At 49.8% G+C, this 25955-nt stretch overlaps 1 protein-coding gene across 2 annotated transcripts in view; it reads left to right on the top strand.

Annotated features, from left to right (window-relative positions):
• The window catches only part of LOC139759084 (uncharacterized), a 785422-nt gene that overhangs the window by 118617 nt on the left and 640850 nt on the right, over positions 1-25955 (top strand). The window contains exon 1 of one of the 2 annotated variants that reach the window (XM_071681032.1): positions 6254-6682. The exons of the other annotated variant lie outside the window; for it this stretch is intronic. The gene's annotated coding sequence lies outside the window, so the exon portion shown is untranslated. Of the gene's footprint in view, positions 1-6253; positions 6683-25955 lie in introns of those variants that run through there. 2 annotated transcript variants of the gene reach the window in all.

Here is a 25955-nt window from a genome sequence, read left to right as displayed (position 1 = left end):
CTATCCTTCGTTTTTCATTCTTCTTTCAGACACTCTCCTGTTTTCTTAGCCTTTTAGCCTCCCCCCTCCCTTCCTCTTCCCCTCCTACCTTCATATCCACCACCTCCACTCCTGTCTCCCTCCCCCTATACCCAGCATTTACCCACCCCCGCCCCCATCTCTCTCTCTCTCTCTCTCTCTCTCTCTCTCTCTCTCTCTCTCTCTCTCTCTCTCTCTCTCTTCCCATGCTTCCCCACCCCCCAGCGCTTCAACCCTTACCTCGCCTTCGCCCCTACCTCCCGAGTACCGCACTGTGACGCCTGGCTGACCGTAATCATTTGTAGGAGCGAAGCTTGGTCCCACGAAAAGCGCCACCTCAGCCTCCCTTACCGAGACATGTACTTCGCTTTCATTAAAACAAAAAAGAGAAAGAAAAAAGAGAGAAAATGAAAGAAAACACTGCTGGTCAGACATGGTGGGGCTTTAAACATTTTCAAGGCAAATTAGATTAGGAGAGTTTTTTTTTTTCTTTAGTGGAAATCTTGGGGTAAGTGAAGGGACTAAATACACGGAGGAATGGACCATTGCAGCGGGCTAGAGTGTATTCAATGAATAGGTGATGATTCTCTCTCTCTCTCTCTCTCTCTCTCTCTCTCTCTCTCTCTCTCTCTCTCTCTCTCTCTCTCTCGTGACACGTAATACTGTATGAAGACGTGTCTTGCATGATTACCACGTCGCGACCCGTGGTTCCTCCGTCTCCTGTGTAGTCTTTTCGGAACAAGAACAGCTCCGTGTCTTTGTCACCCCCTCCCTCGCTCCTCTCTCCTCCATGGTGGGTATGTATGTATATTTTATATAAGACCCTAACTTAGCCTTTCCAGGTAACTCAACTGCCTTTAATTCTGGTGTGCCGTGGGCTCGCGCCCCGGCACGCGCTCCCAAGGGGCCAAAAAAATCTTGTCGTAAGTGCTTGCGGGTCCGGCACTCTGACCACGTATTGCAAATTCTTTTATTCGTACCCCTTATGTTGAATGAACCAAGGCTTCCATTATCATTTTTCTTTACTCTCTCTTCCTCTCCCCCACAATGTTCATTTTTAACTCCTCGTGTGTATAGACAGCAGAGTCCAGATTCAGTTCATCGCACAAATTAATGCGGTGGCTTCTTAATCTCCCGACCGACCTCCTCCTTCGAGATGGCCTCAAGAGCTTTCACTTGAGGAGGGCAAGACCTCGCCAAGCCTGTGTGATTGGAGAGGGGCTACTGGAACATATATATATATATATATACATACACACACCCCACCGCTCTCGCCTCGTACTTACGAGGCTCCTCGCATCCCGATGCTGAATTTTTCATCTTGCTAATGGTGATGCCACAGGAGGCAGGGGGCGTGGGAGGGAAGGGGAGGGAGGGAAGGAAGATAGAGGGAGGGAAGGAGGAGAGATAGGTGTGTGTGTGTGTGTTGGGGAGGAGGAGGGTTGGGTCGGTTTGAGGCGCTCGCGTTGTTAACATCAGGTCAGTTGAGTGCTGCCCCCATCCCATCCCTCGCTGGGTGTCGTACCATCAGGGCTTCCCCTCCCCTCTGGTTCTTCCTCCGTCAGGAGGTCCTCCGGATTGCTTCGAGGCAGTTCTCCTCGAGCTCTCTGGGTTTCGTCAGTAATTTTACATTATATTCTTCCTCTGCCTCTCTCTCTCTCTCTCTCTCTCTCTCTCTCTCTCTCTCTCTCTCTCTCTCTCTCTCTCTCTCTCTCTCTCTCTCGTCCACAGTCCTGAGGCCCCCCTACTGCGTCAAAGAGGAGATCATTGGTCCTATGACGGCCTCAGACGCCCCCTCTCTCTCCCCATCCCCTCCCTCACGGTCCCCCAGACGAGGGACAGCAGAGGGAGGTGGTTGAGGATGTCGGAGGTGAGGTTGTGGGTACGACGGAGGAGGAGGAGGAGGAGGAGAAGAGGTGAGAGAGAGGAACGTTGCGACGCAGGAGAGAGAGAGAGAGAGAGAGAGAGAGAGAGAGAGAGAGAGAGAGAGAGAGAGAGAGAGAGAGAGGGTAGAGGAATTAAACGGGATAAATGTGATGGAAGTAATGTGACGTAGAATAAAGGAGGGGGAGGGAGGGAGGGAGGGAGGGGAGGAGTGTTCTTACCATGACGGAGTAACAAAAAAAGAAGTGTAAAAAAAAAATAAAAGCTGTAGATGAAATATTGATAGGAAGCCGAAGGAAGGGGAGTGGGGAGGGAGAGAATAGAGCTGTTAAGACGGATAAGGTGAGGGGAGAGGGAGTGGGGATTGAGAGGAAGAGAGGGAGGAGGAGGAGGAGGGGATGTGAAATGCGACTACAGAAGGCAGAGTCACACGTGTCCAGGGGGATGGGGTCAGGGAGAGGCTGGTGGAGACTTGGGAGGACCAAGGCTTGACGGTAATATAAGGACCTCCCCCTTCCCTCCCCTCCCCACCTCTCGCTGAGAATCGGTCATGGGACCCGTCATCAGTATGGGAGAGAGAGAGAGAGAGAGAGAGAGAGAGAGAGAGAGAGAGAGAGAGAGAGAGAGAGAGAGAGAGTAGCGGTGGTCGTAGGGAATAGGAGAGGAGGGTTGAGGCTGTTGTGTGAGGTGGCCACTAGGTAATAATAGGATGGAGGATCTGTTTATTAGCGCGGGGAAGGCCCGCCCTTGTGTGAGGCCATAGGGTTTTGGGCTGGGATAAGGGAAGTCTGGTAAGTAGGTGGGATAAAGGAAGTCTGGTAAGTAGGCAGGATAAAGGAAGTCTGGTAAGTAGGTAGGATAAAGGAAGTCTGGTAAGTAGGTAGGATAAAGGAAGTCTGGTAAGTAGGTAGGATAAAGGTAGTCTGGTAAGTAGGTAGGATGAAGGAAGTCTGGTAAGTAGGTGTATGTACTCGCTGCAGTGGCAGGAGGCACGCTTACCTTTGCCCCTTGGATTTCGAGTCCCTCCCACCTCTAAAAGTCACCTCCTCCTCCTCCCTCAGTAACTTGGCTTTCTTTTTTTCCTCGTATTTCTCCCATATTCCTCCAGCTGTGTCTTTAACTCCTGCCGTGCAGGAGACCCTCTGGACTGCTTGGTCATCCTCATATGAAGAATAGGATGGTAGAGGCGGCCTGGCTATCCACGAGGGAGACATCCGCGAGACGCAGCCTATCCACTAGCTGGACATGGGTCGCCAGAGGCCCCCGTCCTCATACGGCACATGGGTTTATGACCACCTGGGCCAACCTTGATGTGGGGGCTGGAAGGCACCTGGCCATATCAACCTAGACGGTGTATAGCACCAAGGGGGCAATGGGGGACCACCTGGCCGACGACGCCAACCGACCCGCCTGAGAGGCAGATGGCAACTGACGCCGCCTGACTACCCCACCAGAGGAGCAGATTGCTCCAGCAGCGACAACAGACGCAGAGGAGGACCCGCGTCAGCGGAAGGGAACTTAAATGGACAGCCATCCAGATAGATACTAGATCAAAGGGCTGCTCCGGGGTGGGGAGGTAGGGGTCTTGGTATATCTCCTCACGGACGTCGTTAAGGGCCTCTGACGGAGGAGAGAGAGAGAGAGAGAGAGAGAGAGAGAGAGAGAGAGAGAGAGAGAGAGAGAGAGAGAGAGAGAGAGAGGAGACGACAGAGAGAAAAGTACAGGACAGAGGAAAGAGGGAGTTAGCTATACGTTAGATGCTGAAGGGGGTGGAATGGGAAGGGAGAGAGGGAAGGAAGAGTGGCAGCGCGGGAGGAGTGAGGGTAGCATGATCAAGGGAGTGAAGGCTCGGGGCGGAGAGACACAAGTGTGGAGGTTGGTTGTGGAGTGGAGGTGAGGCACGGCTGAGCGTCAACACACACACACACACACACACACACACACACACACACACACACACACACACAAAGTACCATTAGTGGCGTAGCGATTAGCTTTACAGACCATGAGCCAGCACGGGCACGCATAGGGTTCGAATCCTGGGCGCGGCGGTTGGCCCACACACAACCCTGCCGTTTATCCTCTCTTCTAGCCTGGTCGATAACTGGGTACCTGGCTTGAGCTTGAGTTGCGTTTATGTGTGTATATATACACACATAGAGGAGTGGAGAAATGGTACTTAGGTACAAAGTTGAGAGACGGGGCAACACGAGTGTAAAACTCTCATCCCCGTAACTCAATGATAGTAATCACAACTGGTAATCATAGTAACCATGGACCAGGTACAGTCGACTCTCGAGGGTGTAGGTATTAAAGACACGCTGTTGACAGCTACCTTTTTCAAGACAGATACACCAAAGAATATGCTGGACAACATTGAAAGAAAAATAGAAAGATATATTCTACCTCCATTTCTTCCTTTTGCGTTATATGAATTTGCATGTTGGTTTATACCATCATATTGGAAACGGCTGCAGTTGATGATCTGATTTACAGTCTGCTGTGTACGAGGAAAAAGTATAATGACATCATACATCACCTTGTCGTGACAGCACAAACACTCATCGGCCAATCAGCAAGCTTCATTTTGGAAAGTAAATGCCCTCAGACGACTCCTTGAGGCCATTGGGAAAGGGACTGACAGCAGAAAGGCGAGGAGGGTCGAAGCAATCTCCTCATTGACCGGGTCGGTGGCGCCTCAGCCACCAGAAGCTGCATTTATTAGGGCTTTCATGCGCTTCTCGCCCCGCTCCTTGGCACTGACTGCCGTCTCACCCCTGCACAGTTGAATGGGTTGAAGTGCGCGGCGGAGGCAGGTGGGCGACGGAGGGAATCTGCCAGGCAGTCAGTCAGTCAGTCACTCGTGGCGACGAGGACCGTGAACGAGAGAGAGGATTGCAGAAGAGGAAGAGGAGGGAGGAGAAGACGTGTGATATTTGATTGAGTTGTGTCTCTTTCCATGTCCGCCTAAACACTATGCTCAGCAGAGTCTCGAACGCCATACCGTTGTCACAGAGCTGTACTGATCATTCATTTATTTCCCCCACTTGCCTCCATATCAGTCTCCCGTTATCTTGTCCTTCCCAAGTGCTCCTCCACCATCATCCATGGTGTTTATATTCGTCCAGTACCGTACGCGCCTCCCGACGCCATTACCCGGTCGACCTCACAGCCACTGCTGTGTATACTCCCATGCACACCATGGTACCGAAGTTAGCAAGCCCCACAAAAGATGGTAACTCGAATTATATGACTGACTCGTACCGTGATCATAGACCACACGTTTACCACGCTACCTGAACTGCCCCTCAGCATCAAATTCGCTTCTCATGTACTTGTCCGCCTCAGTATTCACCCATGCAAGATGATCACTTGCCAGTATTATCAGTCTTGTAATCCTCGCCACTAAACATACCTATTACCATACTCACCCATTACGTTTACTCCTAATTTACCCATCACCATACGCACACCCTCGCCCACACCCCACCACCAGCCACACTCGCGAAGTTCACCTACCACTCCACTCGCCCACCTTGATCAACCACAGCCACCACTACTTCCTCCCCCGACGTATGGAAGGGTAACCAGATTGCGAATAAATCTGAAATCGTTGCCCCTTTTAAATACTCCAGCCTTCATGGTATGCGGGGGATGGGAGGGCACCCGCTCTGCCTCCACCCTGACACACACTGGAACACGTCGAAACAATTCGTATGAGGAGATTCTCCTCAGCTGTGTGAGTTTCCCGGCCCGAGGCTTCCTCAAATTACCCAGGGAGAACTTTCACGGGAGATTTCCCCCCCCCCTCTCCGCTCGCTTCCGAGTTCACCGGTACCACTTCCCTCTCTCGTGTGTCTGTGTGTGTGTGTGGCTTACGGCAAAAGAATTCCACCACCTTGCTGGTGGCTTAGAAAACGCCGCCCCATAGGGATGACCGCTGTAAGGGAGCTGCAGCTCTCTCTCTCCCTTACCGTGTATGCTCATTAGAATGTCGATTTAATGCTTTAGATGAAGCATTCATACTAATGTTTAAAACCCCGCTTCCTATGTCTGTGAGACTGCCGAAGGGAGGCTCCGCCGCTGGCTCCTGTAAACACAATGCCTTTCTCCCCATCTCTCGTGTATAACGTAACATGTATTATCTACAGTATTGTTCGTGCGATCATTGTGGATATGTCATGCACGGTATATTTACCCGTCCACTTCCGATGATGATGCTGAAAGGGGTTGTGTTTCGCCAGGTCTGTGAGGGTTAGCGTGTGCAGTGATTCACTTGGGGGGGGGTATGGCAGGGTGGGGCCTGAGGTCCCGCTGCCTCCGTGACAACCCGTTGTTCAGTGTTGCGTCGCTGGTGAGCGATGATGCACGGCGGGGAGGAGCGACACGGTGTTGTGCTCGTGTCGTGCTATCTCCATATTCTAAACTGAGATGAATTGAAAAAGAAAGAAAGGCTAAATACTCGAGTTAACTCTCGTACCGATTAATCTTAAGGGATACCAGTAAACTGTGTGTTATGATTTGTTGAATATGATGAAGGAAGTCGTTGCATGTGTACTACGAACGGTGACGAATGTCCGTACCGGAGGTAATGAGCAGTACTCCACCACAGCGGCCAGTGATTGATAGTTACCCGTGGTGCATTGAAATTCCGGTCTGTGATTGGATGTAGGGAGTTGTGGCGGCGGACCATCACTTCAAAAACAAGAGGGATTTCGCGCAGGGAGTGCGGTGTGCGTCGGGGGTGGAAATCCTTACAAGCAGTGACAGAGAGAGACAGGTAAGTTGGGTCTTATTATGTCTTGGGAATCTGCGAATTAAGTGTGAGAATCCCATGCAGAGACGTACCCAGAGCTGTCAACCCAGTGCAGTCTAAGCCACAGATAGCAGGGTTGGTTAGGTTCCAGTTAGGGTTGTACGTATATGTGTTTTGGATTACGTTTTGTGGAGGTTATCTTAGTTGTAGTGAACTTCGACAATTTATGTTTACAGAGAGGCGATTGGGGTAAACATGATCGCCTCTGTGGTCGGGTGTTAACCAGACTTAAACTCTGAGTGCCTTCACCCAGCCTGATCGAAGTTTACATATGCGATGGAAATAATGATCCATGGGATATATATATATATATATATATATATATATATATATATATATATATGTATATGTATATATATATATATATATATATATATATATATATATATATGTGTGTGTACATATATATATATATATATATATATATATATATATATATATATATATATATATACATAATTAGGACAGGATATGATGAAGGTTACAACTGTCACAGGTTTATTTCTTAAGGAAAGCGTAGAATATACATTAGTAGTGTCATGTGTATCTTGTAATTGTGTCATGAACACTTTCTCAAAATGTTTTAACGTCGTGATCCGATGTGCATAGATAGAGAGGATGGATCTGTTATGTTACCCTTCCGTTGGCATAACGGCTTGGCTTAACCTCCCGCGCCTCGCTCAGGAACTAACCTGCATTATTTGGTTCAGTCGGGTGGCTGGCTGGCTGTTTGAGGTCAAGACCCCCCTCCTCCCGGGGGGAACCTTCCGGAGGGGTACACTTCCAAGGTGGTTCTTGAAACCGATCTTGAATGTGTTCATTTTGCGATGGTGGTAGTGGGATGAACCCCGCGCTCGGACAAGGAGGGGATGGCGCTTGGACAAGGAAGAGAATGGACTCAGTGCTGAGACATTGGTGTCCATTATGAGCAATGAGCTGAGCAGTATCTGACCCCCGCTTATCCCTACCTAGCTGCTAGGACCTGTCGTCACACAACCCAAGTATCGAGGCATCGCGCCGCCTCCGATCTGGAGCAAGAAGCTCCTCGATGATGACGTGAGCCTCGTCAAAAGGGTTAGATCTTTCGCTGGTGGTGTAATCGCGTGAAAGCGGAGCCCGTTGACCAGTTTATCACGCGGGGGACTCTCTCTCTCTCTCTCTCTCTCTCTCTCTCTCTCTCTCTCTCTCTCTCTCTCTCTCTCTCTCTGCTGAGAATGCACAGTTGATATATTACACGATTGGCATGTCACGATAATTACTGGTTAACTAATCGTAAAAAAACACAGAGGAGCTTAAGATTAATGTGGGTGGGACTTTTCCATGCTCTGGGTTAAGCACATATGGGTGAGGTACATGTAGATAGACGGAGTGGCAGATGTACAGGGATGGTTACAGAGTAGATACATACACGGTTCATACATTATGCACTTGGTCGAGCAGTAGGTGATGTATGGTTACGGGCTATACAGTATGTATAGTTTACATGCCACATGAGCTAAACAAGAAGGCGAGCTTCTGACTTGCGTAGCTATGCCATAATTCGTGGGTTATTCTATGACGTTCACAGTGGTAGGTATAGGATGGTTCCTGTATGTGTCTGGACGAGGGTCTCGTTCGAAGTGGTCGCTTGTGGTGAACGGCGGTCTGTGGTATGAGTGGTGGTGGTTGTGGTGATGGTGTTGTTGGGGGGCGGGGTGTGAGGATGATGGAGGTCTCTCTGGCGGGAGATGTGTCAGCAGGGGATGATGATGATGATGATGGAGGTCTCTCTCGCATGGGATGTGTCAGCAGTTCGTTGCCACATTACCGTGCGAGCTGCCTGTGTTTTGGTCGGAGAGGGTGGCCAGCGGTCAGTGGGGTGAGGACCTCCTCGTTAGGTGGCGTAAGGAAGCTGCCAGGGGTGAGATCCGACAGTGCCCTTTTCTTGCGCTCTCGCAAGCTGGTCCCCTCGGAGTGGCGTTTGGTGAGGAGGACCAGGCTGGGGGAGACGTAGGTGAGCTTATGTAGAGAGTGTGTGTGTGTGTGTGTGTGTTGTGACCGGAGTTCGGCTGCTTTTTCTGGCTCTTCGAGTAAAAGCCGCGCTCAGCGAGGCCGTGGTATTAAGTGACACATGGGAATGCAACCTCATCCAGGAACTTCAAAAAGGAGTCCACCATTTACCGGCTTCTAATTATATATATATATATATATATATATATATATATATATATATCCTTTAATCGGGGATGCTGTTGACTGAATTGCGCCATGATTTTTTTTCTTCTAAGAATGAGAAATGGCTTTCAGAATTGATGTAATGTAATTTAAGTATTTCCGGCACCAGTTCTCCGGAGCATCATAGACATGTGAGTAACGTCGTTCCCAGCAGCTTGGATGTCCGACAGGAAGCGGGTCAGTTTCTCTCTCTCTCTCTCTCTCTCTCTCTCTCTCTCTCTCTCTCTCTCTCTCTCTCTCTCTCTCTCTCTCTCTCTCTCTCTCTCATAGCAGTGTCGCCCGAAGATCGTAGTACATTACCGGGTAGTGATGTACCATACACATATTCCTTTGTTTCTCGTGATGTTTGAACGCGGTAATTCTTACGTTCGAATTCTGTCATGCCCACAGGCTAGTATCTTATCATATATTCACATCAGAATGGGAATCAAGTCCCAAGTGGTCTATCTTAGATTTGCGGTAAGGCATTCAGCGCTTCGTCTTTTGACCGCGTTAAACCCGCAACGTGTTGTACCTTGTGCAAGATACAGGTACAGTGTCGTGTTGTACCTTGTGCAAGATACAGGTACAGTGTCGTGTTGTACCCTGTGCAAGATACAGGTACAGTGTCGTGTTGTACCCTGTGCAAGATACAGGTACAGTGTCGTGTTGTACCCTGTGCAAGATACAGGTACAGTGTCGTGTTGTACCCTGTGCAAGATACAGGTACAGTGTCATATTGTACCCTGTGCAAGATACAGGTACAATGTCGTGTTGTACCCTGTGCAAGATACAGGTACAGTGTCGTGTTGTACCCTGTGCAGGATACAGGTACAGTGTCGTGTTGTACCCTGTGCAAGATACAGGTACAGTGTCGTGTTGTACCTTGTGCAAGATACAGGTACAGTGTCGTGTTGTACCTTGTGCAAGATACAGGTACAGTGTCGTGTTGTACCCTGTGCAAGATACAGGTACAGTGTCGTGTTGTACCCTGTGCAAGATACAGGTACAGTGTCGTGTTGTACCCTGTGCAAGATACAGGTACAGTGTCGTGTTGTACCCTGTGCAAGATATAGGTACAGTGTCGTGTTGTACCCTGTGCAAGATACAGGTACAGTGTCGTGTTGTACCCTGTGCAAGATACAGGTACAGTGTCGTGTTGTACCCTGTGCAAGATACAGGTACAGTGTCGTGTTGTACCCTGTGCAAGATATAGGTACTGTGTAATAACCTTCCGTGACAGTTCGCGCGCGCCACACATGGGAAAACTCATCGGTCTCAGAGAGCAAAGAGTTGTGGTTATCGTAACGATCCCCTCAATCAGCAGTACAATGGGAGATCGCTTGTGAAATAAGCGGGTTTAGGGAGAGGGTGTGCCTGCCAGTAAGAGGGGGAAGGAAATTGGAATTTAATATAAAGGGCGTTGGCGACGACGCTGATGGTGCACGGCTGCGGTTCGTTGCCTACTGGTAGCTAAAGTCGGTCATAACATGACATTAACAGCCCCTCCCCTCCCTCCTTTCCCTCCCTCCCCTTTCCCTTTTCTCCCCCCCCCCCCCCAATCCGTTCATCCTCCATTTCCCTCGGGGCTCAAGCAGACTGGTGGGTGGGGGTGGTGTTGTTGGAGGGTAGGGAAGGGGAGAGAGAGAGAGAGAGAGAGAGAGAGAGAGAGAGAGAGAGAGAGAGAGAGAGAGAGGTAAACGACACGAGTTCTGTACGGGAAATGATGGGCTGGTCACTCAGGAGGTCATGGGAGGTCACGACCTTTTGTTGTGGTGAGTTAGTCTGGTCTGTGGTGACCTGTGGTGGTGGTGACCCGTGGTTGACTAGCTAGCAGTACACATTCACTGTGTCTGTGTGGCTTGTAATGACCTGATGTCCCTGACCTGTGATGACCACTGGTTGATAATGGCTAGTGATCTGTCCTTCAGCCGAGTGATGTTCATCTCTGATTGACCCGGTTAATGTTGACCACAGATGCGGCTTCGGATGACTTGTGGCTTATCGGGTGACGTGCGAGTGAACCCGGCGTGATATATTTTTTTTCCGGTGACCTGTGAATAGCTTGCAGTGACCTGCGGATAGATAGGGTGTCACTGATGAATGCCCATGACGATGTTCGGCGGCTGCTGTGGTGGTCTGCGTGTATAGACTTGGGTTGGCGGTGATGGTCTCGCGTGCTCTTGTGTGTGTGTGTGTGTGTGTGTGTGTGGTGTTGCGTGATAAACTAGTAAGCGAGACTCGAGCCATGGTGAGTGAGTGAGTGCAAAGGTCTGATAACCGGGAAGTAAGGCGACTGTGGTGGTCTGCGTGTATTGACTGGGTTAGCGGTGATGGTCTCGCGTGATCTTGTGTGTGTGTGTGTGTGTGTGTGTGTGTGGTGTTGCGTGATAAACTAGTAAGCGAGACTCGAGCCATGGTGAGTGAGTGAGTGGAAAGGCCTGATAACCGGGAAGTGACTCTCGATTTATGGTTTGTGGGGTGTCCCTGCCTCCGAGGTAATGACCCTGAGATTGGCTGGTGACCTGTGGGTGACATGGCTCTGCATTGTCCCGTATGAGTAAATTGGTTTCTGGGTGATGCCCATCGTATATACGTGGCTCTCTGGGATTACGACTCACGTGTGTGTGTGTGTGTGTGTGTGTGTCCCGGTTGAAAACATCATCAGGAAAGTGATTTTCCCTCGACGTTCTTCGTGTGAGGGGACCCAGAGAGGACGGGGTGTGGGTGTGTGGCGCCTCTAAACCATACCTTATGTAGTGTACGTCAAGCTAGGGGGAACTAGACTACAAGAGTTCCGGATTTTGTCTGTTCTCCCACACAGCCCTAGCGCGCGCTTCGTCCTCCTCCAGTCTGTTCCCACGGGGTCTTTGGACGCTGGTGGAGAGGAGCTGGTTTCGAGGATGTGGTGGTGGTGGTGTGGTGGCTTCCTCAACCACAGCTCTCACGAGGTCTCTCCGTGCGGACGGTGCTGGAGGTGTCGCTGGTGCGGTGTGCAATGTCTAGCAGATGTCCCGAAGCTTGTGGACGGCAGGCGGTTTTGGGTCCAGGGGCTACACAGACGTTCTTACCGGAGTCGGGTGGATGGATGGTGGAGGTGACGCCGGTGTGGTGGTTGGTTGGTGGCGGGGGCGGTGGTGGTGATGGTGGAGGTCCGTGGATTGTTCAGTACTGCTCATGGTGTGGCTCAGCATCATACGTGGTCCTTCACGCCACCGTGAGGAAATGTAGACATGGTTTATTACTTCAATGTCTTTATATCAACTGCTGGCTGATCTAAATGCTGTGTGGGCGTGTACACCTATTTGACATCATCCGTACACCACAGGATCGCTCGTTGCCTTAATGCTATCATACAGTGTAATGTTTTTAAAAGTAACCCATCGTTTACTGTGCTCGTTTTCTTCGCGAGAGAACACACACACACACACACACACGTAACGGGAGACTTTCTCTACAACATTGCTATAAATCAGACATGTTGTGGCTGTGTTTATATATATCTCGGAATTACCGAAACCATAATGTTGCAGCTAGACGGTAGAAGATGGACTCCATAACTGGTTAAGTCAATATTAGTTGGCGATAACCCACCTTCCCTAGAGTTTCTCTCTCTCTCTCTCTCTCTCTCGAGCGGACGCGGTTGCTAACCACAACCTCCTGTGTATTATAGCGCTATTATTTTTTTTTTGCCATCTCTTTAAAGAAAACAATAGAGATTTTACCGCACAATCCTTGTACGTACGACACAATGGCCACTCCACCGAAGGAGACGAGACCCGTGCTGGCGACGCTCGAAGTTTGACGCCGAGGACCTCGCGACACCCGCGGTGCCAGCCGTAAGAGTCAACCAATTAGTTTAAGCAATCGGTGATTTCATCTCTAAATTCAAAAGCTTGACCACTGTTGTTCCCCCCCCCCCCCGTGCAATGTGCTCTGGCATTAGCGAGACATTACAGGCGCCGGATATACCTGAGTAGATCAGAGATATATACAGATATTGGTAGAGTTTTCTGTTTTTGTTTTGTATGAGATGTTGCAGAGGTGTGGATATGGGGCTTGAAGGCTTCGAATGTTTTGAAGCCGAGATTTAACATTGGAGGTTAGGAGGGAGTCGGGGAATGGATACCCGGCCCACGGCAGGCCGTGAGGGTTAGTTTATTATTGTGTGGGGTATACAATAACCTCCCGTCTCAGGAGGAGCCGGCCGGCAGACGTATGCAACACCTCGAAGCGGCACAATAGCTTTTCAGGTTTCGCTCACGTGAGAAATAACTCAACGAACTGCCTCCCTCTTTACTCTTCCCCGCCTCCCCCCCTCCTCCTCTTCTCCCCCCACTCCTCCCTTCTCCTCTTCTCCCCCCCCCCAGCTGAGGCGTTTAATATAGTTTTTTCTTTTTTTTTTTTCTTTTTTGAAGGCGTTTGTATCGGAAATACCCACACGCGAAATCTCCCACGGTTAGAATAACTTGTGTGTTTATTTCCGGTGGACGTAGAGAGTCTGGTCGTAACGAGGTAATTATGCCTTGCTCCAGTAAGCAGGGTTGTTACCATTTAACCAGACTGTGTAGTTGGGTATGAGACGAAGGGTGGTATGACTCACGTTAACATTTTCTTCCTTAGAAATGGCTGCGGTGGTCTTGACATGAATGCGAGACCATGTACCCTCACGACTCATAAAACTCAGATCTCTGTACTTGCAAGACTCATAAAGGTCAGGTCTCTGTACTCTCACGTCTCATGAGGCCCAGTTTTCTGTACCCCTCACGACTCATAGGACCCAGGTCTTTGTGCCTTCACGACTCGTAAGACCCAGATCTCTGTACCCTCACAACTCATAAGACCCAGGTCTTTATACCTTCCCGACCCATAAGACCCAGTTTTCTGTACCCTCACGACTCATAAGACCCAGTTTTCTGTACCCTCACGACTCATAAGACCCAGGTCTTTGTGCCTTCTCGACTCATAAGGCCTAGATCTCTCTACCATCAAGGCTCATAAGGCCCAGATCTCTGTACCTTCACACCTCATAAGACCCAGGTCTTTGTACCTTCACGACTCATAAGGCCTAGATCTCTCTACCCTCAAGGCTCATAAGGCCCAAATCTCTGTACTTCCACGACTCATAAGACCTAGATCTATTACTCTCACGACTCATAAGACCCGGATCTCTGTACCCTCACCTCTCATAAGACCCAAGTTTTCGGAAAACCTTCGTCACAGGGGATGCACCGTGTCTGGCGCCCCTTGAGCACCAGAGGCTTGTGTGTTCTGTGGAGGTGTGCGGTCGTGGACAGGAGGAGTGAGTGGCCCCCCCTCAGGAGACAGCGGGCGGGGAGACGCGCTGTGAGCTCCACAGTGTGTGCCGAAAGTGGACGTGGAGCCTCGACGCTCTCCTGAAAATGTCTTTTTCTTTTTTTTTCTTCTGCAGCCCCGGTGTAGCGGAGGTTGTCTCGTTGGATTATCTTAACTCCGTCCACCCATTTCCAGCGTCGCTTGGATCTCCGGACGATAATGGTGACCTCCCCTGCAATATGTAGTGTGTGGTGAGCGCCCTCTGCATTAGTTTGGCGCTTAAGAGTTTTTATGGTGGCTCTTGATTCATTTTTTTTCTCTTTGGTCAATAGGGGCATTTTCGTGATCGTTTAGGTGAAACTAGTGATTTGTAGGAAAACAGGTAGTTCTCCTGGTTTTGATTTGCATGTGTGTGTGTGTGTGTGTGTGTGTGTGTGTGTGTGTGTGTGTGTGTCATCACAGCTGGATTACGGGCAGAGGTGGACACTGGGGTAGGAGTGATGGGGGACTGGAAGTCGGTGGTTCATGTCACTGGGGGAGTTGAAGATTGAAGGACATCTGGTCAAGGGTAGTGGCAGGAGGTGCCGGAGGATGTGGGGTGTGATGGGTGGGTGGAGGACATCGATGGAACGAAGAATAAAAAAAAAAAGGGGGAATCGCTACGTGCGAGTCCAAGTGATCATGGAGTTGTGTTGTCATAGTATTGTCCAGGTAGGAACGTTATATATATATATATATATATATATATATATATATATATATATATATATATATATATATATATATATATATATATGTGTGTGTGTTGTTTAGTGTTTTTGTTATAGATTTCGAAGGCATTGTTGTAGTGTGGAAGCTGGGGGGGCGCTAATCACGCCCGCCCGCCCGCCCGCACGCCCGATCCGGGCATTGTGGTGTGGACATGTATGGCTCATTATGCAGCGGCATGCAGAAGGCTCCCATTATTATGTTACGTCCTGTGGTGGGGGAGTACATGCGTACGCATGCGTCCATTGTGTGGGTCATGACTGTAAACAGCCCCCCACTCACTCCCCAACCTGCACCCACACACGCACACACACACACACACACACACACACACACATACACACACATATACACACACACACACACACACACACACACACACACACACACACATATACACACACACACACACACACACACACACACATACCACGTTAGGTAACGGGAGATGACATAATGGCGTTGTTTGTCCAGTGTCGTGCCTTGAAACGGTAACAACGGTAAACAGTATGGTTGAGGGTCATTTCTCTCTTCAGTTATTCCTATTGTTGCTTCCTCTCCCTCCCTCCCTCCCTCCCTCCACAGGTGTCGCACTCCGGCAAGCACTGTAGGGAGGCGCCATGCCGACCCGCGCACAGCGGTTGTGGAGGTGGTGATGATGTGATGACGTATAGACCCAAATCACCCGTCATAGACCATCGGGGTCTTCGGTTACCTGCATATCACACGCAGCTCCTCCACATGTAGAACTGTCTTTTAGTGAAATGTTTTCTTGCCTTTACGTATATACTTTATTACGCAAGTGGACTCGAGAAAGATACCGCGTTCGTGTGTACGTAAAACAAAACACATCTGTTGTTGGTTAGAAACGTTTGTACCGCCGTGCTCAAGGGGTCGTCCCTTCGTGCTCTACGGGTAGTCCCGTCGTGCTCAAAGGGTTGTCCTGTCGTGCTCAAGGGTCGTACCTTCGTGCAGTCGTACCTTCGTGCTCAAGGGGTCTTACCGTCATACTGGAGGGGTCGTGCCTTCGTGCTCAAAGGGTCGTACCTTCGTGCTCAAGGGGTCGTACCGTCGTGCTCAAGGGGTCGAACCGTCGTGCTCAAGTGGTCGAACCGTCGTGCTCAAGGGGTCCGTACCGTCGTACTCAAGGGGTCGTACCGTCGTGCTCAAAGCGGTGTTTCCAATAGCTTTCTACATTATACCTGGTTAGCATGAGACCCCCCCAAACCTTTCCCTCCCGCACCCTTCCTGTGTATACCTCTCTCTCTCTCTCTCTCTCTCTCTCTCTCTCTCTCTCTCTCTCTCTCTCTCTCTCTCTCTCGCCCGGGCCAACCCGAGAACGTTCATAAACCACGGCTAATTTACTCAGCCCCTCCGGAACAGAGCCCAGAATATTGGCCGTTTAAACTGTTACAACCCGAAGAGATATTTCGTGTGCTGGGGGGGGGGAAATTAAATTGTGCCCCGCTCTTGTGGGTGTGGGTTGGGGTTGGGTGGGAGTGCATTAGGGTAAGAAAAAAAAGAATTGGAGTTAATTGATGATGCCACAATGAACGCGAGCATATGGCCTAATTTGCCTCTCAGACTACGTTACGACCCTGGGTGAGGCTTGACCACCGTTGTTAAGAGGTCTCACTGCTTGTTCGGTCCGGCCACCTCATCAAGGACACATACAAGCAAGAAGTCTTGTATATATATATATATATATATATATATATATATATATATATATATATATATATATATATGTATATATATGTGTGTGCGTATGTGTATTAGCAGTTATTTTACAAGCAGTCTCCGCCCCTCACATGGGGTTTCGAAGGACGGTACTTGGTTGTTAGGTCACAGGAGGCCCTTGATATGGTCCAGGACGTGGTCATCTGCAGTGTTGGGTTTTAAAAAAGAAATTAATTCAGCGGAGACTACGGGTGAACAATGGCTGTGTGGGACGACGAAGAGGTTCGTGTGTTCTGCTTGGTCTGTGGTCGCACTGACGTACACAGTGAAGACACACACTTCATTTCCCCATTTTGAGGTCTTCCCGAGTTCATTCCCCCATCACCCGTAAAAACGATGGGGCCTTTCCACTCCCCCATCCCTTGGATGATTAAAGAATACCACCATAGGAGATCCACGGAGGATGGATGGATGGGTGATGGGGAGGAAAGGGGGAGCTGAATCCTTCAAAAGACATGTCTTGGGGGTGAGGTACGCCGTGGAGAAGGATAGGAATGGGCTCCAGACGTCTCTCTCTCTCTCTCTCTCTCTCTCTCTATTTCATTTTACTCTTGGTTTTCGTGTGACCACGGAGGAGGCGGGGGAGGAGGAGGAGGCGGAGGAGGAGGAGCCGCGGGAGACTGGGTGAAATTGGCTGTGAAATGGAGGGGCTGAGGGAGGAGGGGGAGGAGGGACAAATAATAGTGGGGCTTTGGTTCTTCTTGAATTACACGAGTGGCAAAAACCTGTTCTTTATTTAGTTATTTTCTTTATTTTGTTTATAAGATGTTCGGGGAGCCTGGAACTTGTTTCATCTCTTATTATTGTTGTTGTTATTATTATTATTATTATTATTATTATTATTATTATTATCATTATTATTATTACTATTATCATCATTATTATTATTATTACTACTACTACTACTACTACTACTACTACTACTACTCTACTACTACTACTACTACTACTACAACTACTACTACTACTACTACTACTACTACCACTACTACTACCACTACTACTCCTATTATTATTATTATTATTATTATTAGTAGTAGTAGTAGTAGTAGTAGTAGTATTAGTAGTAGTAGGAAATTACGGATTGTTCAAAGAACGAGTTAGATTAGATTGTCAGCTGTTAGGTTGTCAGCTGTTAGATTGTCAGCTGTTAGATTGTCAGCTGCTTCGCAAATCATGTGCTGGCCTTTGCTGGCGATGTTGGTTGACCGGGTGCGGTGTGTTAGTCCGTGCGCGACTCATTGTGCCTGATTTCGAATTGCGATATTTGGAGATCGACTGTACCAGCTTAACCGTACTTGGTGACCCGTGTGGTAGTGTGATGATGATAATGATGATAATAGTAATAATAATGATAATAATAATAATGATAATAATAATGATAATGATAATAATGATAATAGTAATTGAATTTGCGTATATGGGTGACGGAATACTGCACTCGTATCTCCTTGCGTGTCGGAGAAGGCGACTAAGAGGGGTGGAAAGGAAGAGAGAGCAAGGGAATGGGTGGAGGAGGGAGCAGAGGAATGGGTGGAGGAGGGAGCAGAGGAATGGGTGGAGGAGGGAGCAGAGGAATGGGTGGAGGAGGGAGCAGAGGAATGGGTGGAGGAGGGAGCAGAGGAATCGATGGAGGAGGGAGCAGAGGAATGGGTGAAGGAGGGAGCAGAGGAATGGGTGAAGGAGGGAGCAGAGGAATGGGTGGAGGAAGGAGCAGAGGAATGGGTGGAGGAGGGAGCAGAGGAATGGGTGGAGGAAGGAGCAGAGGAATGGGTGGAGGAATGGGTGGAGGAGGGAGCAGAGGAATCGATGGAGGAGGGAGCAGAGGAATGGGTGAAGGAGGGAGCAGAGGAATGGGCGGAGGAGGAGGAGGAGAAGGTGGGTGTTTGGTAACCCACCTCTTTTTCCAGTATCACTCTCTAGATTCTCGCTGTAACTGATGAAATTTAGGAAGAATCTGTTGATATAGATGTAAAAAGAGATTCGACCTTGGATGCTTTCGATTGGCCGTGAGCTAAGGTCACTCACACGGAAGAGCATTGCTCTCCCCACCCCACCTCCTCCTCAAGGTTCTTAGCGCCTCCGAACCCCCGACTCGAAATGGGAGAGACATCGTGGTTGGTTTGGGCAGGGGGTCATGATGTGTGCCCGGGTGCAGGTGGCGGCGGACCTCAACAGCCTGGTGGTTGGTACCCCAGGAGCCTCGTATGACCAGCTCACGGAGGTCATTTGTTGAGGTCCAGTCGTTCTGTTGTGCATTGTCGTGGTCCATGGGGTGAGGAGGTGGTGTGGGAGTTTACTTGGTTATGTGGTCCATGGGGTGAGGAGGTGGTGGGGGAGTTTACTTGTTTATGTGGTCCATGAGGTGAGGAGGTGGGGAGTTTACTTGGTTATGTGGTCCATGGGGTGAGGAGGTGGTGGGGGAGTTTACTTGCTTATGTGGTCCATGGGGTGAGGGGGTGGGGAGTTTACTTGGTTATGTGGTCCATGGGGTGAGGAGGGGGTGGGGGAGTTTACTTGGTTATGTGGTCCATGAGGTGAGGAGGTGGTGGGGGGTTTACTTGGTTATGTGGTCCATGGGGTGAGGAGGTGGTGGGGGAGTTTACTTGGTTATGTGGTCCATAGAGTGAAGGGGTTTACTGTGCCCCTTGTTTATTTCTGGTCCTTGATTTCTGTGGCATTTGGTTCCGTGGTCCTGGTTTATTGTGTCCTTTGGTTGTATCATATTCCATTGTCTACATGTGCTTTATATATATATATATATATATATATATATATATATATATATATATATATATATATATATATATATATATATATCCAGTCCTTTTTTCCTTTATAGCCCAATCTTATCGGGTGCTGCCATCTGCCCTTTTCAATCTCTCTCGTCTGGATGCCCCTCACCTTTCATTATCTTGTCCTCTTATCTGCACTACAGTCGTACCATTTTCTCTGGTCGCTGTAGTTCAGTTCCGTCATCATTCCGCGGCGTTAGTGGTACGATTTCGGTAATATATATATGTATGCGATACAGTGCGAACTCCTGGTGCGTTTGATCAGTAGCAGTTTTGCACAGGCCTGCACTCTTAGGGGTGATTATACGACGTGGTGTAAGCCCTGAAATCGTCTTTGTAATCTGTGCTTAATGAAGGCGTAGCAAATATTTAGCTGCAAGAACATTGACTCTTACCGTGTGTGTGTGTGTGTGTGTGTGTGTGTGTGTGTGTGTGTGTAAGGGGAGGGGAGAGGAGAGGAGAAGGGAGGTAGGTGAGGGATGTTAGTGTGTAAAGGCGACTATGGCTCGTAGTTATGTGTTATTTCTCTCTGTACGTTCCGCAGGTGTTCCAAAGGCTTAATTAAGAGCTGTCCAAGCACTCACTGTTGGCGTGTGTGTGTGTGTGTGTGTTGGAGAGAGAGAGAGAGAGAGAGAGAGAGAGAGAGAGAGAGAGAGAGAGAGAGAGAGAGAGAGAATGGGAGGGTGGAGGAGAAGGATTATGGCCTCTGTTTTCCCAGGCATCATGGCCGATATTCTGGTCTGTCCACGTACAAGGACAGTCGTCCATACATCTGTTCGTACGTGACCCCCTTCAGCGACGCACAGTTGTGCCAGCAAGGCACTTAACTAGTCTATGATGTCACCAGCAACTTGTGGAAATATACCCGGATAGGGGTCACTGGTAGTTACCTCGATGTAGTCGTGTTGATAGGGGTCACTGGTAGTTACCTCGATGTGTGGTGTTAATAGGGGTCACTGGTAGTTACCTCGATGTAGTCGTGTTAATTTCGTGACGTTAATCGTCACATGTTGTTGTGTGCGCGGGATAACACGCAGTCCAGTGTTTCACGGAGCTTAAATTGGCGAAAGGATTATTGTAATGATCATAGGGTTAAATAGAATGTGTTCATTAATTTCAAACAAATACCGGTGATTACAGTGGTAAAGTAGATTTATGATAGTCCAGAAATGTTTAGTTATAAAGTACAGAACTGTGATTTGGAGATAGTCACACGTACGTGAGTATGTTACAGGAATGTATATTGCCTCATGAGAAGTCCCGTACTGTATCGAAATTAGCCGCTCACAATACAGGGTCATCCCTTTGGCCCCGAAAACTCCTTCGCTGTACCGGGACTTGGCCGTTCACAATACAGGTTACAGCAGTAGGTGTAGATGGACACATTGGTCTATATATTCCCCTTTAGAATTACTCGTATCATTGTACGAAAGATGAAATAACTGTGGTCACATCCAGTCCCCCGTGGGGAGGTGACTTGTGTGAGAGTGGCGTGTGAACCCGGAGTGTGCAACAAGCAGGGATTATTTTCTTAAACACCGTGACGTTACATAAACCCGACCCTATGACGCCGTAACGTTACTTAAAAAATCCCCCGAATTGTGTCGTATACGTGACGCCGTAACACCACGCGTTGGTGGAGGTGGGGAGAGGAGAGGAGAGGAGGGGAAGGGGGAGAAGGTTTTCGTAACTGTACGACTTCTTGACCACGACCTGTAAAAGCACGTTACAGCTTTGGAGGAGGGAGGAGGGAGGGGCGTAACTGTACACATGATGCACACACGTGAGCGTGACGGACGAGTTGAACGTGACGGTGGCTCTACGTAGGGTGGTGTGAGGAGAGAGAGAGAGAGAGAGAGAGAGAGAGAGAGAGAGAGAGAGAGAGAGAGAGAGAGAGAGAGAGAGACCGACCGACCCCATCAGAATGGAGGGGGTGTGGATGGATGGACCGATCTCGCCGGGGGAGTTAAAAAGGAAAAAAAAAAAAGAAGAAAAAGAGGGAAAAAGGAAGAGCCACTTGCAGTCGTGTGCTTCGATCACATAACACATGCCTTAGCGGTTAAGTTCCTCGGGCGCCCGTGGCACGCATGGCCCTCACCGCGAAGACAGTGAACCAGCAGTGGAGACAAACAGGTTAGTGGACCACAGACCGCCCCCGCCGCTGGTGATGATGTGTACAGAGAGTTTCCGTAGCCAGGCAAGGCTGGCTTGTAGCCGATGCCCGAGGCACCGCAAGACGAGCTTGAGCGACGTCGAGGCGTCGACTCCTCTCGCGTGTGCTCCCGCTGGAGATGATAACACGAGGGAAGGTTTCTCCCTTCTCTGTAGTTTTGGATAGGGAGACCACTGTACCGTGGGAGTCCACGAACCGTGGGAGACCACGTACCGTGGGAGACTACGTACCATGGAAGACCACGTACCATGGGAGACCATGTACCGTGGAAGACCACGTACCGTGGGAGACCACGTACCGTGGGAGACCACGTACCGTGGGAGACCACGTACCGTGGGAGACTACGTACCGTGGGAGACCACGTACCGTGGGAGTCCACGTACCGTGGGAGACCACGTACCGTGGGAGACCACGTACCGTGGGAGACCACGTACCGTGGGAGTCGACGTCCCGTGGGAGACCAAGTACCATGGAAGACCACGTACCTACGTACCGTGGGAGTCCACGTACCGTGGAAGACTACGTACCGTGGGAGACCACGTACCGTGGGAGTCCACACATGGGGAATAATGATGATAATCTTGATTTAACCCACGTGAGATGGTTAGCGTTGTATTAAGATTTTTTTTTTTATCTTTCTTTCTTTGACTTGTTGGGGGCTACGAGCCAGATATATGATAAGGTAATGTTATATGCCGGAAGCTGGTTTCCCCAAGGCTTCTTCCTGACCCCGCGGCTTACTCAGCGGCCACGTTAGCCAGTGGAGGTATTATTAACGTCAGGTGGAATTCATTTCGTATGTATATATAATATTATTATCATGCTTAGTCGCTGTCTCCCGCGTTAGGGGGGTAGCGCAAGGAACCAGACGAAAGAATGGCCCAACCAACCCACCCACATACGCATGTATATACATACATAAATGCCCACACACGCACATATACATACCTATACATTTCAGCGTATACATACATATACATACACAGACATATACATATATATATACATATTCAGACTTGGTGTCTTCATCCATTCCCGTTGCCACCCCGCCACACATGGGAAAAAAAAAAAAGGTTCATATAGGTAATGGAGTGGGTATCTAATTCAGGAAAATGTTGATTTCATCTTAGGTTTGTACTAAGGTAGACAGACGTTCGTTTCATCAGTGAAAAAAAAAAAAAGTGGTTTTGTGAAGTGACGAAGAAGCCGGTCGTGCAGTACATGGAGGGATGAGAGAGAGAGAGAGGCGTACGGAGGATGGTGAACAAGGGCGAGGTGTGGGTGGGTGTTGGGGTGAGGTAGGTGGCGTTGGCTGTACCATGATGGCTGGTGCAGTCCAGACAGACTTTGTTGTCCTCATTACTGTGTAGCGAGTGAGTGGATTGTATGTGTGTGTGAGTGTGTGTGTGTGTGTGTCTTCCTCATTGTGCTCGTCCGGCTGCCGACAAGGTGTTACCAGGAACTTTGACAATGGCGCTGCGCCACAGTATGTGTGTGTGTGTGTGTGTGTGTGTGTGTGTGTGTGTGTGTGTGTGTGTGTGTGTGTGTATGTGTGTGTGTATGTGTGTGTGTCTCCCGTTTATCTCGCCTCACCGTACTGTATTTCAGAGCTCGGCTGAGTTGTCCTCCCGTCCGAAAATCGGTCATACGATGTTTTCCAAAAGACGCTAGACCGCAGGAAATGGAGGTGCAGTGAAGATGTGTGGATGAAAGCAGAACACGCCTCCGCTTTCGAAGGTGTAGTGAGGGGTGTGTGTGGAGGGGAGGAAGGGACACGTCACCCTTGTGAAAACTTCCAAGAGAAGAAAAAGAAGAAGAAAAAGAATAAGAAGAAGAAGAAGAAGGAGAAGAAGGAGAAGAAGAAGAAGAAGGAGAAAAGCCTTCAGTCTCTTGAGCTTTCTGTCCCATCGTGACTTCCTGATGTAGCTACGAAGTCATCCATACCCAAACCTGCCTGGAGGTCGTCTCATGTTAGCCGGGAGGAGTGAGGATCAACGTGACCCAGGTGGAACGCGCGCCGGCCCGTCTCACAACGCCGCGTGGATCATCCAGCCACCTGCTGTACGTATACTGGGGAGAGATCGCCCTTCATACACGTCCTGAGATCATGCGAGTGTTACCGCCTGTATTACGTCGGCTAGGAAGTATTAGGTGACTGATGACGTATCTTCGTGTGTCCTGTGGCATTAGGCATTCCAGGGACGCTGTAGGCATGGTTCAGCCTGGTTTCCGTAAGCACGTCAGGGAGAGTAGTGTCTGCATTGCCCATCTGGCGTGGAGAGGTAAGCAGAGCCTGGCCCGAACACGGAACTGTGTCGAGGGGTTCGCCGGCGGAAGTTTCTCTGGCAGAAGGTTCGCTGACAGAAGGTTCGCTCGGCAGATTGTTCGCAAGGAGAAGGTTCGGTGGTACAAGGTTCGCTGGTGGAAAGGTTCGATGGTGGAAGGGTTCGCTGGCGGAAGGGGCTTCCCTGACTTCCTCCCAGTCTTTAGCAGGACTGGCTCCAGGCGCCCCTGGAACAACACCGGCGTCGGCCGTGATACACACATAACCAAGAGATGAGGAGGGACTTGGACAATAACAGTGCCACGGTTTATGTCGTGTGTGCTACCCACGAGTCACAGAACACGAGAACAAGGGCGATGATCGTGGCGTGGTCAGTGAACACCGGGCCCGCCTCCTGTTCTACACAGCGGGTCCAATCAAAGGGAGGAAGGGGGACGGTGTTTTGATGGGGTTTAGGGTAATCCGGAAACAACATTGATAGCTGATGTTTTACAGTCACGGGTCAGCAGTGTGCCATTCCGTATATACTGGTGGAGGAGTGACACACTGTATATACCGCTGGAGAAGTGCCGCACTGTATATACTAGTGGAGAAGTGCCACACTGTATATACAGGTGGATAAGTGCCACACTGTTTATACTGACGGAGGAATGCCACACTGTATATACCGATGAAGGAGTGCCACATTGTATATACAGGTGGATAAGTGCCACACTGTGTCTACTGGTGGAGGAATGCCACAGGTGGATAAGTGCCACACACACACTATATATACACGGGTTGATGCGTGCCACATCGTATAGGACCGATAGACATAGGTGCCGCGTCGCATACCACCATCGGACAGCGGTGCCTCACCTCGTATGACCTTTGAGCACAGCATTACATAACATCCGGTGAACGGCAGTGCCACAGCGGATATTAAACACAGAACATCAGTCAGGTCCCGAGAACACACACACACACACGCACACACACACACACACACACACACACACACACACACACACAAACACAAACACGCGCGCCCAGGGGAAGCCCAGCACATTGTCTGGACGACCCACTGCAGGAACCCTCGCTGATGAAATAAGGAGTCGCCTGTAGATCACGCCCGCCGGGGCCTCGTGGGCGCGGTGAGGAGGGACGAGTGGCCCCTTCGGTGTCTCCGCCAGCTGTGTGTGTTGGCGACATGGGTGGGAGGGGTAGAAGGGAAGCGGGCGAGATAAGGCCCCCTAGCGGCTCCGACGGTGATGAGGGCGACCCAGGGATGGAGAAGAAGGGTGGCTCATTCGTCATCCTCTTCATCGTCACTCGAATTAGCCTGCTTTATTATGCCACCAGCAGCCTCCTCCTCCTCCTCCTCCTCCTCCTCCCGTCCCACACACTCCATTTTCTTCCCCCCCCCCATCCCTCTTTTGGTGTCGGTTTAAGATAAACCATCATACACTGGAGCCAGAATGTGTGGGTTGATCATGTAAAGACGCTGGTGGTGTGGCGAGGGAGGAGAGGCCAGTATTGGCCCGTCTCTCACGTGTGATGGGCTACACTTAACGTTTAGCCAGAGGCTTGATGGGCCAGTATGGCAGCAGCCACACCTGCTGGGAAGGCAGGAGGGGTAGAGTCGGAGGGATGGAGGAGGGTAGTGTAGGTGGGAAGGAAGAGAGATGAGGGTTTAGGGAAACGGGGAGTGTAAGTGGGATGGAGAAGGTAGGTGATGGAGAGAGGAAGAGTTTAGATGGGATGGAGGAAGTGGGAAGTAGTTTATGGCTGGGGGAGAGTTGGTAGCACAGGTGGGAGGGAGCAAGAGAGGAGTGAGAGGGAGCAGAAGAGGAGAAGTGCCCGGTATGAACTGCGAGTGCTGGAGGAGAGGAAAGCAGTGGTGAGGGCTGTTTAGTACAGAGTGGGAAAGAGAGAGAGAGAGAGAGAGAGAGAGAGAGAGAGAGAGAGAGAGAGAGAGAGAGAGAGAGAGAGAGAGAGAGAGAGAGAGAG

Source organism: Panulirus ornatus, chromosome 32 (genome assembly GCF_036320965.1).
Source record: "Panulirus ornatus isolate Po-2019 chromosome 32, ASM3632096v1, whole genome shotgun sequence".
NCBI classification, from domain to species: domain Eukaryota; kingdom Metazoa; phylum Arthropoda; class Malacostraca; order Decapoda; family Palinuridae; genus Panulirus; species Panulirus ornatus.
The sequence above is the reverse complement of the archived record's forward strand: the minus strand, read 5'-3'. Positions and strand labels throughout refer to the sequence as shown.